A 12,781-nucleotide genomic window follows, 5' to 3' on the forward strand; every position below is an offset into this window, starting at 1 on the left:
CCAAGATTTTTTTCCTGAGAAGGAACAAATTGTTGACTATAAATCAAGTTGGTATATTAGCTCTATGAAGCAGCCAGGTAAACATTTTGCTTTTAAGATGTTTTGTATAGGTTCTTGTTGAGATTGTTGAGTAAATCCACCCAGCTAGTATTATTAAGCTCTTACTGTGTTCAAGCCGTTTATTGTTCAAGCTGGGGTCATTTGAAAGGAAAAAGGTGGATATTTCCACATAAAATAGCACAAGAGTCTCTAACTAGTTCCTTGGATCTATCTGCAGATTGCTGAATTGGTGCATATTCAAGATACTTGCTACTTTGAGATTTCTATCATTACATTCTCTTCCATATTTGGAGCCATGGAAGCAGTATGGTATATAATTGAGGCCATTGGCTCATGAAGTTTACATGAGTTCAAATCCTAGCTTCACCAGTTACTACTAGTAATGTGACCTTGGGCACAGTATTAAGATTTCTGGGACATTTGTTTTTTTCATTGGTAAGATGGAGATTTAAAAAGTTCCCAGGGGTCTCATGAGAAAATAAAATGAAATATTGCATTATGAGCACTTAGAACTATTCCTAGTGGGTAATAAAGCACAACTCTCAGAGATTTTTGCCTACATTTTCTCATCTTTCTCTACTCCTAGGTGACATTAGCTTTGGGAAAATGAAAGGAAACACGTTTTCCCTCAGATTATAGAGATGGTGCCAGAGATCTGCCTTGACTTTTAGGTACACCAAGCTTGGGCGATCTCATGAAGTGAAAAGTTAAGGAAAGGATGGAAGAGGTGTATTACAGAGCAAAGAATGTGCAACCTGGAGGAGGAACTCAGTCAATACTTGTGAACCAGTATGTGGATCAGTGAGGAGTGATGTTTAAGGAGGTACCATCAATGTGAACGTGACATTTCCCTACTCTGGTTCTTACCTGGTTCACCTTCTGCCTTCATTTAAGATGCTCTACACTTTCATTCTACTTTGTTGTTACTGCTTTTGTTTTGTTTTTGCTTACCACTGAAAGTCTACACATTAGCTGGTAATTTGAGGTTTCACAATTGTGAAATTTAGGTTCCCATAACCATAAATGGACCTAACTGGAATCAGATTTTCTTTGTGAAATGGCATCTCCTACAATGTGTTCCCTTATGCCATGGGCAATAACTATCAGAGAAAGATGCTTTTGGTAGAAAGCATGAGATGACTAATTAAGATGAAACTTAAGAGAAGGAGTGTCACTATGGAATATTTGGATATTTAACCACTTAATAGAAATGCCATATAGTTTAAAAATTTCTAAGCACCTCAACTAGGCCCTAGCAGGGAAAAAATAGATACAACCACTGAATAAGGTCAACACACAGTGTTCACAAAGCATTTTGTAAAAAAACGTGATAGTTATGTATGATCAGTGTTTTCACATCATTTTCTTCAACAAGATTTAGGGCTTCTTGTGGGCAGTTAGGTAATCTTACTTGAGTTTGGATTTCCAATGTTCAGTACATGTGTGCTGAATGAAGGAATGAATGAGCAGATATAGATCAATTTGTCACTGCCCAGCTGTGATGAAAGATTATGTCTGTGATGTGGTAAGTCACAAGTCAGCAGAGTCTTAGCTAGTGATCTACACTGTTCACTTGGAGGGCCCTGGTACTACTTAAAACTTCCATGAAACAACATTAGATCTGTATTGAGGAATAATGCTCGGATTTAATGCATGGCTATCCAAGTGATGGGTCAAGAATCAAGGATTTTCATGAATTGGAACTTTATTTTTTTAAGATTTTATTTATTTATTTATTTGACAGAGAGAGAGAGAACACAAGGAGGCAGAGCAGCAGGCAGACGGAGAGGGAGAAGCAGGCTCCCTGCTGAGCAGAGAGCCCCTCATGAGGCTTGATCCCAGGACCCTGGAATCATGATCTGAGCCAAAAGCAAATACTTAACCAACTGAGCCACCCAGGCGCCCCATGAATTGCTTCTTTAAAATAAATTTTTAATTTTTTTTCAAAAGACCTTATATATTTATTCATGAGAGACCTATACACACAGAGAGAGAGGCAGAGACACAGGCAGAGGGAGAAGCAGGCTCCATGCAGGGAGCCCGATGTGGGGACTTGATCCCGGGTCTCCAGGATCATGCTGGGGGCTGAAGGGGAGCGCCAAATGCTGAGCCACCCAGGCTGCCCTAAATTTTTATTTTGATCAAAGTGAAACATGTACAGAATTTTAAAACGAAGTAATTCTAAATACCTGTGGTAAATTACTCCCATCAACCCCCGACAGATTCTCTCCTTACTGGGACCCACACTATGGGTGGTTTTTAATTCTAAGCTCAGTGATCAGATTTGGCTGTTTAACTTGCTGTAGCCAACAAGATGTAAATGTAAGTGATATGTGCCACTTCCTAGCAGAGGCGTTAGGAGCCACAATGTGGTTCTGCTGTGATTCTTGTCCTGCTGCTGCAAAATTGGCATATCCCAACGAGGGTCTTTCGTTTCAACCTTGACCTTGTAGTGAAGATGAAGAGACACCCATGGTGGACATGAGTGGGAAGTAACTCCATTCATCTTCTTGTCACCCACTCAGATTTCAGGGTCATTTGTTATCACAGAATAATTTAGCTGAGCTGTTTGGTACAATGGTTTATAATTAAAACGACCATGTAATTTATTGTCAAATCTGAGCATTTTTGACAGTTAAAGGAGGTCTTATGACCAGCTTGTGTAAACTGGCACTGTTCCACCAGAGGTTGTGTGGTCATGTTACTTGTAAAGGAAGACAGAGTGATGCAAACAATCATACCTTTCCTTGATGCTCTTACTCTCCTTTGTTTGAGCCACATTGTTGGAACCTGGGACATATGAATTTGTCTTTGTTGACAGACTCTTCTTGTGTGCTGAAGCATATCCTTCAAAAGAGTGCATAAGACGTTCATTTAAAAAAAACCCTTTGGTGTCAAAACTGTCTCTATTTTATCTTCACACTTGATTGATATTTTGGCTTGGAACAGAATTTTTAGAAAAAATATTTTCCCTTAGATTTTGAAGCATCGCACCACTGTGTTTAGCATTTGGTGTTGCACTTGTGAGATTTGGTGCCATTCTGATTTTCATTCTTTTGCATTAATAGGCTTTCTCTCTCTGGATACTTTTAGGATCTTCTCATTATCTCCGGCGTTATGAAATCTTGAAATGATGCATATTCTTTCATTACTTTGATCACTTGGTTGACTCTTAAACTGAAGGCTTTTTTTTTCAGTTCTGGAAAAATGTCTTGTATGACTTCTTTGAACTATTCCTCCCTGTTCTCTCATTTTAGTACTACTCTCATTGGCCACCCTAGTTCAATCCTAGAGAAATTTTTTTTTCTTTTTTACTCTTCTTTTTCATATTTTCTGACTAGTATTTTGCTCTACTTTCTCAAGGATGCCTTCCATTTTAATGTTCAGCATTTGATTGATTGATTTATTTTGGATTTTTTTAAATTTTGGATGTTTTATGAGGTTTAATTTCCAAGAGCTCTTTCTTATCCTCTTATCATTATGCAGCTATATATATATTTGTATATGTATATATATATATTTGTATATGTATATATATTTATATATATTTTATCTCACTGAAAATATTGTTTATAATTTATGTGAGATTTTCTTCTCATTTGCTTTGTTTCTGTCTCTTCTATGTTCCTTTCAGCTCTTTGTGTATATTTTTGTCTATATCTTTTCCTTCCATGTTGGAGGTAGGTTGAGCAGGAAAGGGTTAACTTGGCAGGCATTAAAACCAGGCAAATCTCAAAGAAAGGCTGGTTCTGAGTTAGGTCCTGGAAGATAAATTCTGAGCCCTTGGAATATAACATTGATTTAGTATGCCTGATAAGATTGAGTTTTGTATGTTTGAGGCCTTGGGCCACACTCTACCAGTGTAATCCAGTAGTTTATGCTAACAATGTGATTTATGATGAATTCCTAGGTTTACTCTGGAGGAGGGAGGCTGCAGTCTGAGTAGCTGAGGTCAGTCATACAGATTCTGCTTGCCTACATGACTGACCTCCAATGAAAACCCTGGACACCAGGACTCAGATGAGCTTCCTTGGTTGGTAATACTTTCTATGTGTCATATATCATTGCTGGGAGGATAAAATGCATTCCTATATGACTCCACTGAAAGGGGAAACCTGGAAGCTTGTCCCTGGCTTTTCTTGGACTTTATCCTATGTATATTTTCCTTTTACTGATTTTAATCTGTATCCTTTTATTGTAATAAAATACAACCAGGAGTTTAATACCTTTCCTAGTCCTGTGGATTTTTCTAGTGAATCTGAATGGCATTCTAGTGAGCCTGAATGGTTTTGGAGAACATCATCATTAAAATGATTATTGACTAACTCTTCATATTTTTACATAAGCAACTGAAATGCACAGAGAATTCTCAGAACACGAAGACATGGTTTGTTTGTTTCATTATAGGGCAACGGTTTTCAAAGTATTGTTAAAGGACACTGAGATCTCAGAGAAACTTGCAGGGAGTTTGCAAGCCCAAAAGTATTTTCATCTTCATATTAATACCAGGTTTTATCTGCCTTTTCACTGGTAGTATAAAACACTGATGGGTAAAACTGCTGAAGCCTTTGCCATGAATAAAGGAAATGGCACCAAGCGATAGCAGTATTCTTTATGACCACACGCTGTTGTAGAAATATGCTGGTTTCACTTAAGGTTGACCTTATTGAAACAATAAAACTTATAAATTAAGTACACATCTTTTCATATTTTGTGTGAGAAAATGGCAAATATGCCTACCAGCACTTCTGCGTACTGTAATTCAATGGCTGTCTCAAGAAATAGGCTTAATGCAATTATTTCAAGTGAGAATTGAAGTCACCAATTCTTTTTCCCCAGGGAAACCATTTTTACTTGAAAGAATGACAAGCAAACTGTAGTTATTGAGATTTGGGTATTCGGCAGGACAGATCTTTGAAAAAGAATAGTGAGCCTGTCACTTTAAGGAAAACAACTGATAATATTTATTGCCAATGATAAAGTTAAGGCTTTCAAGAAAAATCAGAAATTTAGAGAACTTGTATGGGCCACTGGGAACTTGACAGCTTACCAATAGTTATAGAACCTTCTGATGAGATCAGTGGTAATATTAACAAATGTGATTTCTTTTGGTATTGTATAATGAAATGTGTCAACGTTTGGAAGACCTGTATAACTCACCGAGTAAAGATTTTTTTTTTAAAGATTTATTTATCTATTTATGATAGACAGAGAGAGAGAGAGGCAGAGACACAGGAGGAGGGAGATGCAGGCTCCATGCCAGGAGCCCGACGTGGGACTCGATCCCGGGACTCCAGGATCACGCCCTAGGCCAAAGGCAGGTGCCAAACCGCTGAGCCACCCAGGGATCCCCCGAATAAAGATTTTTGAAATGATAAAAGCGTGATGTTAAAAATCATACCTGGCTAAAATATGCTTTCAAAGTGCAAGATAGACCAATGGATTTCAATGTACAAAAAGTTCACATGGTTTCAGATTCTGTTTTGCAATTAACCTTTAAGAAAAGGCTGCTTTTCAAGTTGTGTTATAGTCCCAATCCATGATCCTCCGAAAAGGCTATTAAAATACGCTTCCATTTTCCAGCTGTATATTAGCGTGAGGCTGCATTTTCTTCATATACTTCAACTGAAACAACGTGTTGCAACGATTTAAAAGCCGAAGCGGATATGAGAACCCAGATGTACTTTATTATGACAGACATTAAAGGGTTGCCAAAAATACCACTCTTCCACTAAATCTTTTTTTTGTTTTGTATAATTGGTTGTTTTCCATAAAAATATGTTATTTATGTTATGTGGGAGGTTTGTATTGTCATTTGGAAATGAAGTAATGTGTAGTTTTTTAATTCCCAATTTCATTTCTAAAATGGTAAAAATTTGATAGCTATAATTTACAAAATGAGAACTCTTCAGAGCCCTCAATAATTTCTATAAGTATTAAGGAGAGCTTGGGACCAAAACTTTGAGAACTGCTATTATAGGACCTAAGGGAAGGAGCTAGTCTTTTCACTGGGATGCCCCCAAATGGTATTATTTGTAGGTGCATTTTTCTGAAATTGTTCATTTTCTTTCAGGAAAGAATCCCTCACTTCCCTGACTTTGGGCTATATGGTAGCATTTTGGGGGTAAGTCAGAGGAAGGAGTTTGCAAACCCTTAGGTTTTATTCCTAGATTTCATTCATTCTGTGCCACACTCCTCTCCTCCACTCTCTCATGGCCAGGACTGTGAGGCCTTCTTGACCTTATGTCTCCAGAGAATAATCTCTGCCTCCTTTCATGTTGGGACAGGGTTGCTGAGTAGATGGGCGGCTCATTGTTTGTAGTGTTTTCCCCTTCCCTTGTTCTGTTAAAGCAATCCCCATGGCTCCATCTCCTTTAATCTTCTAAAAAGTTGTGCTTTCTTGAACTTTGTTGGATTACTGCCTTGGTATCTTTTTAGGCTGAATAATGGCTCCCCCAGAAGACATCCATTTCCTAATCTCTGGAAACCGTGAGCATTCCCCTATGTGGCAAAGCCTTTGCTGGTGTGATTGAGTGAGAGCTCTTGAGATGGGGGATTATCCTGGATTCCCACATAGGTTTTAGATGTGATCACGAGTATTCTTGTGAGAGGAAGGCAGAGGGATATTGGTCGTTATAGACAGAAGAGAAGGAGATGGGGCCACAGGGGCAGAGATTAGAGTGATGCAGTCAGAAGCCAGGCAACGCTGGTGGCCACCAGAAGCTGGAGGAGGCAGGGGCGGTTTTTCCTCTAGAGCCTCCAGAGGCCCCGCTGACATCTTGATTTCTGCTCTGAGATACTGGTTCTAGGCCTTTAGAGTTGCAAGGGAATTCGTTCCTTTCATTTGAAGTCACCAAATTTGTGGTGATTTGTTTTAGCCCCCAGCTTCAGGAAACTGATACAAGCATAGGGTTTGCATACTTCCATGTTGGTTTTGTGGCGTGTTGCAGGATAGGCTAGGGAAATGCATGTGGTCTGTATATGCCAGGCATAATCAAAAGCATTTCAATGAGTTTCTAGCTGCAGCGAAGATGAGGCAAGGAGGGGAGATTGGAAATTTTGCCAGAATATAAATTTTCCTGATGCTTTGCAGTGACTCAGATGTCTCTGTGGGAGGGGTGGGGGGCTAGTTTTCAGTCCCTTCCTTTTTGGATTTGCAAGAAAAGAAGCATGTCCAAATGACTGTAACTTATCTGGAATTTTTAGAAGTAGCCAACAAAGAGGCATGAATTCTTGATCCAGTGCTAGAACCTGGGAGAGTTTGGAATAGCACCAGCTTGGAGGTAGGGGGCAAGAAGGATGAGTGACAGCTCACGTTTTACACCAAAAGGTGCGGAACTTTTACAACTACCCACTTGAGCCCTGTAATTTCTTGCTACATTACCGTCTTGGTGAACCTTCTGCAGCCTAAATAAGGGAAGAGAAATTGCTGCCTCCTCGCCTTTTCCCATTTTGATGCTAGCGATGCTTCCCACTTCTGGCATCTGCATTGAAGCCGAAGAGTACAGAAAGCTAAGAGAGAACCGGGGTAGGGGGTGGGCAGCACGACGTGAGCATCGGGGGCCAGCAGAGAGACTGAATGATGAAGTAGGCTCTGGAAGGTGAAGTCTTCCTTCCACAATTAGCGGACACTTAGGGAGCACACAGCAAGAGTAAAGCTTAGTACCACAGCCTCTTTTGCAGGAAAGGGTAACTTTAGCCCTGACCCTGTTCTTATAAGAGCAATCGTGATACACAAGAAATTCTAATACATTAGCGAGGTATACTCCCAAAGGAATGATTTCCACATTTCTTGAATTCCTGGAAATAGCAAGAGCTAAGGCAAAAAATTTAAGGTCTAGAATTTTCAACATTAAAATCTATAAAAAGGGTATTATTCAAATTTTCTTGATACATTATTAAAAGAAATAAATCTCAGAATTTATAACAAAATTGGGACCCAGATACTTTCTACAAATTAGATTTTCCTTTTCTTCACATGACTAGAGTTGGTTGGGAATTCTTGGTGGTATACGTATAGGGCTTTAAAAATAATGATGAATAAGAGATGACAAATAAAACTTAAATTGACAGAGTAAGCCAAATAAATAGAATTATATTAGACAGAAGCAAGAAAATGACCATTTTAGGCAGCATGCCCACTGGGCTGTAATTAGGTCTAATGCTGTTGTTTCTGGTACTTTGTATGCTGCTGGTGGTCAATGAAAGTTTAAAACACAATCAGAAACATAACCTGCAGTAATAAATTTTACTTTTACTGAACAGAGACGTGAATATACAAATTACTGCCCACTAATTCAAAAAAACCACCTCTCTCCAAATGACTCCCTTTAACCAATGCATTCTTGTTTCTTGACAACGCTGAAAGAATTCCCTAATATCAAGCGCTGCATTTCTTGAAAGTTTACTGAATATTGCATAAGCTGATTATTGCTCATGTTAAAAGTAGGAAAGATAGGTTGGAAAACCCAGGGTGAGGGGATTGTAGATGAGTAATGTATGAGTAATTATGAGGGCTTAAGTGAACAGATGGCTAGGATACTAAATCCTGCTCATAGAGACCTCACAAGGTCTTTCTTTCTTCTACAGACTGGCTTCTTCCAGAAAGATCTTAAGTTTATAGATCTTTGTTCCTGTGTGTGTGTTGTGTACATGATGTGTGTGTGGGAGGAGGTGGTGGAAAAAGCAAGATAATATAATTTTAAAGGAAAACAGACAAAAGCAACACACGGTCACAGATTAAAATGGAGCAAGAGGGGCACCTGGGTGTTTCAGTTAGTTAAGTGTCTGACTTGATTTCAGTTGAGGTCATGATCTCAGGGTCGTGAGGACGGGCCCTCAGGACAGGCTCTGTGCTGGGCGTGGAGCCTGCTTAAGATTCACTGTCTTCCTCTCTCTCTGCCCCATCCCACCCTCTAAAAAATAATAATAAATAAAATAAAATGGAGCAAGAAATAACATTAATTTTTAAAAATGCCAACCACAAAGACACAGAAAACATCTCAAGTTTGTGTCTGACATTCTAGAAGCTATTCAGGAAAGAGGTAATATGGAGTCAGTGGTACTTAAGATCACAACATATTTTTGGCTCTGGAGGCCCAGAAGTATCACGGAAGCTGGAGACAGGCAGGTATTTCCCGAAGCCTTACTAGTGATGACATTGTGAGATATAATGAATGATACTCCTAACAGAGTTCTTCTGAGAGTTGTTGCTTATCTAGGCATCCAATGTAGGTCAGTGGCATCACACCCAACAACAGTTCAGAAAAATCATCCCTACCAGGGCCTGTTACACTACAAACTGCGTACACCAGCCATGTATGTATCTGGAAGGAGGAACCAGAATTTGCTTCTGAGGCAAAAGTGTTCTGGAAAGGTGTCAGTAGAGACAGCGGAGCTTGTACTGCCTCTGTGGACCTTTGTGTTTCTTCAGTGCTTGGGAGTCAATAAATTACGAGGTGTATTGTTTTGTTCAGAAAAGAAGACGACTTTCTGCCTAAAAGCAAGAAAGTAGAAAAGACTGAGGCTCATTATAGCAGCCTATAACTACTTCCTTCTTCCTTAGCCACATACTTTCAGATGTAGACCACAAGTAGATTCTTTTTCCCCTGGATGAGTAGGTAGTTATACCTCCACAGGCTCATTGAGTGTGGATAAAATACGATTAATCCCAAGACAGTTCCCGCTGGGGTTGATCTAGAGCCTCCCACGTCGCACAATTCCAGAGGGAACCATTTAATGGAATTGTATGCGACCGTCCAACGGTACCTGCAGTTGTACTACCTAGAAGCCCTAGGAGGACCATTTGCCAAAGAGCAGATATAAGGGTTGAAGTTTTCCCCACTTCAAACAAGATGGAGTGTACACTGATGTTGGGAGAGGGTGATGGTGCTCACCCAAGTAAGCTGAGTCTTTTTTGTCATGAAAATGGGCAACACTTCCACGAGTAGGTAGTGGAGATCAACAGCGGCCCAGACCAGGGTCGTGCCTGGTCGCTCTAGGCTCTGTTGGAGTGATGATGATTAGACTTTCCCATAAATTGTATTTTCAAAAAGTTAAGAGCATAACTCATGCAAATATAAATAGCTATCAACAATTTCACACAACTCATCAATTAATGAAGGAATCAGTAAGATGGATAGCTGATTGCAAGTGCATTTTAAGAAATGGGGCATTTACAGGAAATTTAGTAAGAGAATGTTAGAACAAGCTTGCTAGCTTAGATTGGCAACTGGCTAACAGGCAATAAACTGTAACATAGGGGGTTATTTTTCTACCAGAGAGAAATAATTTGGATAAAATTTCTTAATATTCCTTTTATAGAATCAATTGGGTGTACTCCTGCTCTTATCAAGAGGTGCTAGGCATCCTAATCACAGCAGTACTCATTTAGTGTTGGGTTGCTGTTGGGTTTTTAATACAAGTTTTTATTAATTTTATCCTGAATGTGTACACAAAGTGTTCTAGGTAGGAGAGAGATTTTAAAAGTGTGTCAGCTCCTCACACCCCAGAACTCGTCTCTGGGGCAATGTGATAAAAGGCCAAATAATCCTACTTGAGTAGCAGGACACTTCATAGGTGAGAGACGAGGAAAATTATTTTTCTCTGTTTCTAATGGGGAAGGAGGCAGCTGTTCCCCTCCCCTGCTGTCTCCTTGGAAACATAATGGGCCTGAATCCTCATTCCAACCCTTTGGTTTATAAATAAAATCTCTCAAGGAGCCAGAATGCCCTGTGTGTCTTGGCTTTTACCACTAAGAGATGTCTGCAAGTTCTGGGGCTCATTCCTCCTTGATATGTGAATACCTAGGGAGGTAACACTCCAGTCTGGGCTGTAGCCATTTGGGGTCTTTTTGGATCAGAGCAATTAGCTCCATCATTGGGGAAACAAATGGTTGCAGAGCTAATCCTTATGGTATGTGAAACATGTTTCTAGGAGAAAGGAAAGCAAAATTTTTTTGCCTGAGATTTTTCTGTCTTTCTCTTGCACATATTCCTGCGTCTTGGGAGGCTAGGACTTTCTGCAGGAGCAAACACTGTGGGCCAGTGGTTCTTAAAACATGGTCTCTAGACCAGAAGCATCAGCATCACCGGGAAAGTTTTAGAAATTTAAGCGTTCAGGCGTTGCGTTGCGCGTGGCTACCCGAGTCAGACAACCGGGGGTGGGCCCAGCAGTGTATTCAGCGAGCGCGCAGGGATTCTGACGGAGGCTATGGGAGAGGCGCTGCACTGTGCCAGGGGCCCTTGATCAGGGCCCGCCAGTCCTCCCATGTCCTTCACCTGTCGTTGCCCACCTGCCCTGCGGTACCGGTTCTTCACGGCGTCTACCTGCTGCCGTGATGAGGCCCCCTGCTCTGGTGGCTTGGTAGTAACCCAAGGGGCACACTTACACGTGGGGAGCATTTCAGCAGAAGGCCAAGGTCATAAGATTCCCGCTTCTGAAGGCTCTCGCAAATGACGTGGAAAAACAGCCACCTGTTCTGAACAGTTGGATCTGGACGCCTGACCTGCAGGGCTGGCCCAAAAGCTGGTGAACACTTTCAGTCTCCTCCAGGCAAAGAGCATCTGGGGAGCCCATGTGATAAAGTAGTTTCCTGACTGAAGAGTCACCGAGCACATCAGTCCTCGTGGCCCGACCACGCAGAAAGCACACTCGCTGGTTTATACTGCGCCAGAACCTTCAGGAAACAGGACTGCCTGCTTTTACGTGGTTCATAGACATTTGTGTGCTTTTACTTGGTTAGAATTCTGGTTTCATCATGTCTGTAGATAGTAGGATCTTCAGTGCCATTCATGGTGTCAGCCACCTGACTTCTCGTGCCCTCACGGGGGACATCAGGGTTCCCTCCATCTGCAAACAGCGTGTTCTTTGACTCAAACGTGGGTTCGCTCTTAACAGAGAGAGAGCCCTCTGATAAGAGAGAAACCACTCACTTGCTCAGTCAATCTGTCCTTGTGGAAAATTAGTAAATGATATCAGATCCTATAAAATTCCATCTCTAAAGTCCCTCGATGATCTTTTGAAATTCTCTTGCAGCTTTATGAATCTAAGCAAATAGAACATGTGGGATCAATTACAGGCATTTCCAAAATTCTTGTTACATTTCCGCAAACATAAATCTGATTTCCTTGGCTTTGTGACAGAGACCTAAGAACTGATCCACAGCAGAGAAGAAGCACATAGTAAGGAAAATATAATTAGCCGCATGTGTGTTTCTGTGCCGCCGTATTCATGTTGACCCGAGAGCAAATGTGACACAAGAAAAACGTGATAAAGGGAAAAAAGATCTAAATTTCAAGACTATGTTACTGGAAATTAAAGAGGGATAATCCAGGGCAGTAAGAACCAACGCATGAACCATAAATACTTCAGAAATAAGAGAATGTTTCCTCGTTCCCCGTATCACTCACTTTCCTAAGTGGGATTGTTTTTTATGGATTTTTTTATTCCTTGCAGTACCTACTCTTGGTTGCTTCCGAGGCTGGTGCAGAAGGAGTGGTCATTACTTTATGAATTGCCCGTATTTATCCAGGTTTCTGTGGCCCTTTTGTTGAAGCTTGCAAAAGATGTTCCAAACATCAGTGTCCAAATATGTGCAAAATACACAGATTCTTTTTTTCCCCTTTCCTTTTGAGGGCTTGCTCTTAGGAGGGCTATTAGAGAGACGGCTGAAACTTCCCTAGAAAGGGAACTTCTCTATATGATGACTCACTCGGTTGTC

The 12,781-nt window shown here is 40.6% G+C and overlaps 1 long non-coding RNA gene across 5 annotated transcripts in view; it reads left to right on the forward strand.

Annotated features, from left to right (window-relative positions):
- Positions 1-5,648, forward strand: part of LOC140611111 (uncharacterized) — a 68,223-nt gene extending 62,575 nt beyond the window's left edge. For all 5 annotated transcript variants that reach the window (XR_012012455.1, XR_012012458.1, XR_012012450.1 and 2 more), the window contains 3 exons: positions 732-883; positions 3,971-4,093; positions 5,268-5,648. This is a non-coding gene — a long non-coding RNA (uncharacterized lncRNA). The remainder of the gene's footprint in view (positions 1-731; positions 884-3,970; positions 4,094-5,267) is intronic.
- Positions 5,649-12,781: the final 7,133 nt, after the last annotated feature.

Source organism: Canis lupus, chromosome 2, assembly GCF_048164855.1.
Source record: "Canis lupus baileyi chromosome 2, mCanLup2.hap1, whole genome shotgun sequence".
Classification (NCBI taxonomy): domain Eukaryota; kingdom Metazoa; phylum Chordata; class Mammalia; order Carnivora; family Canidae; genus Canis; species Canis lupus.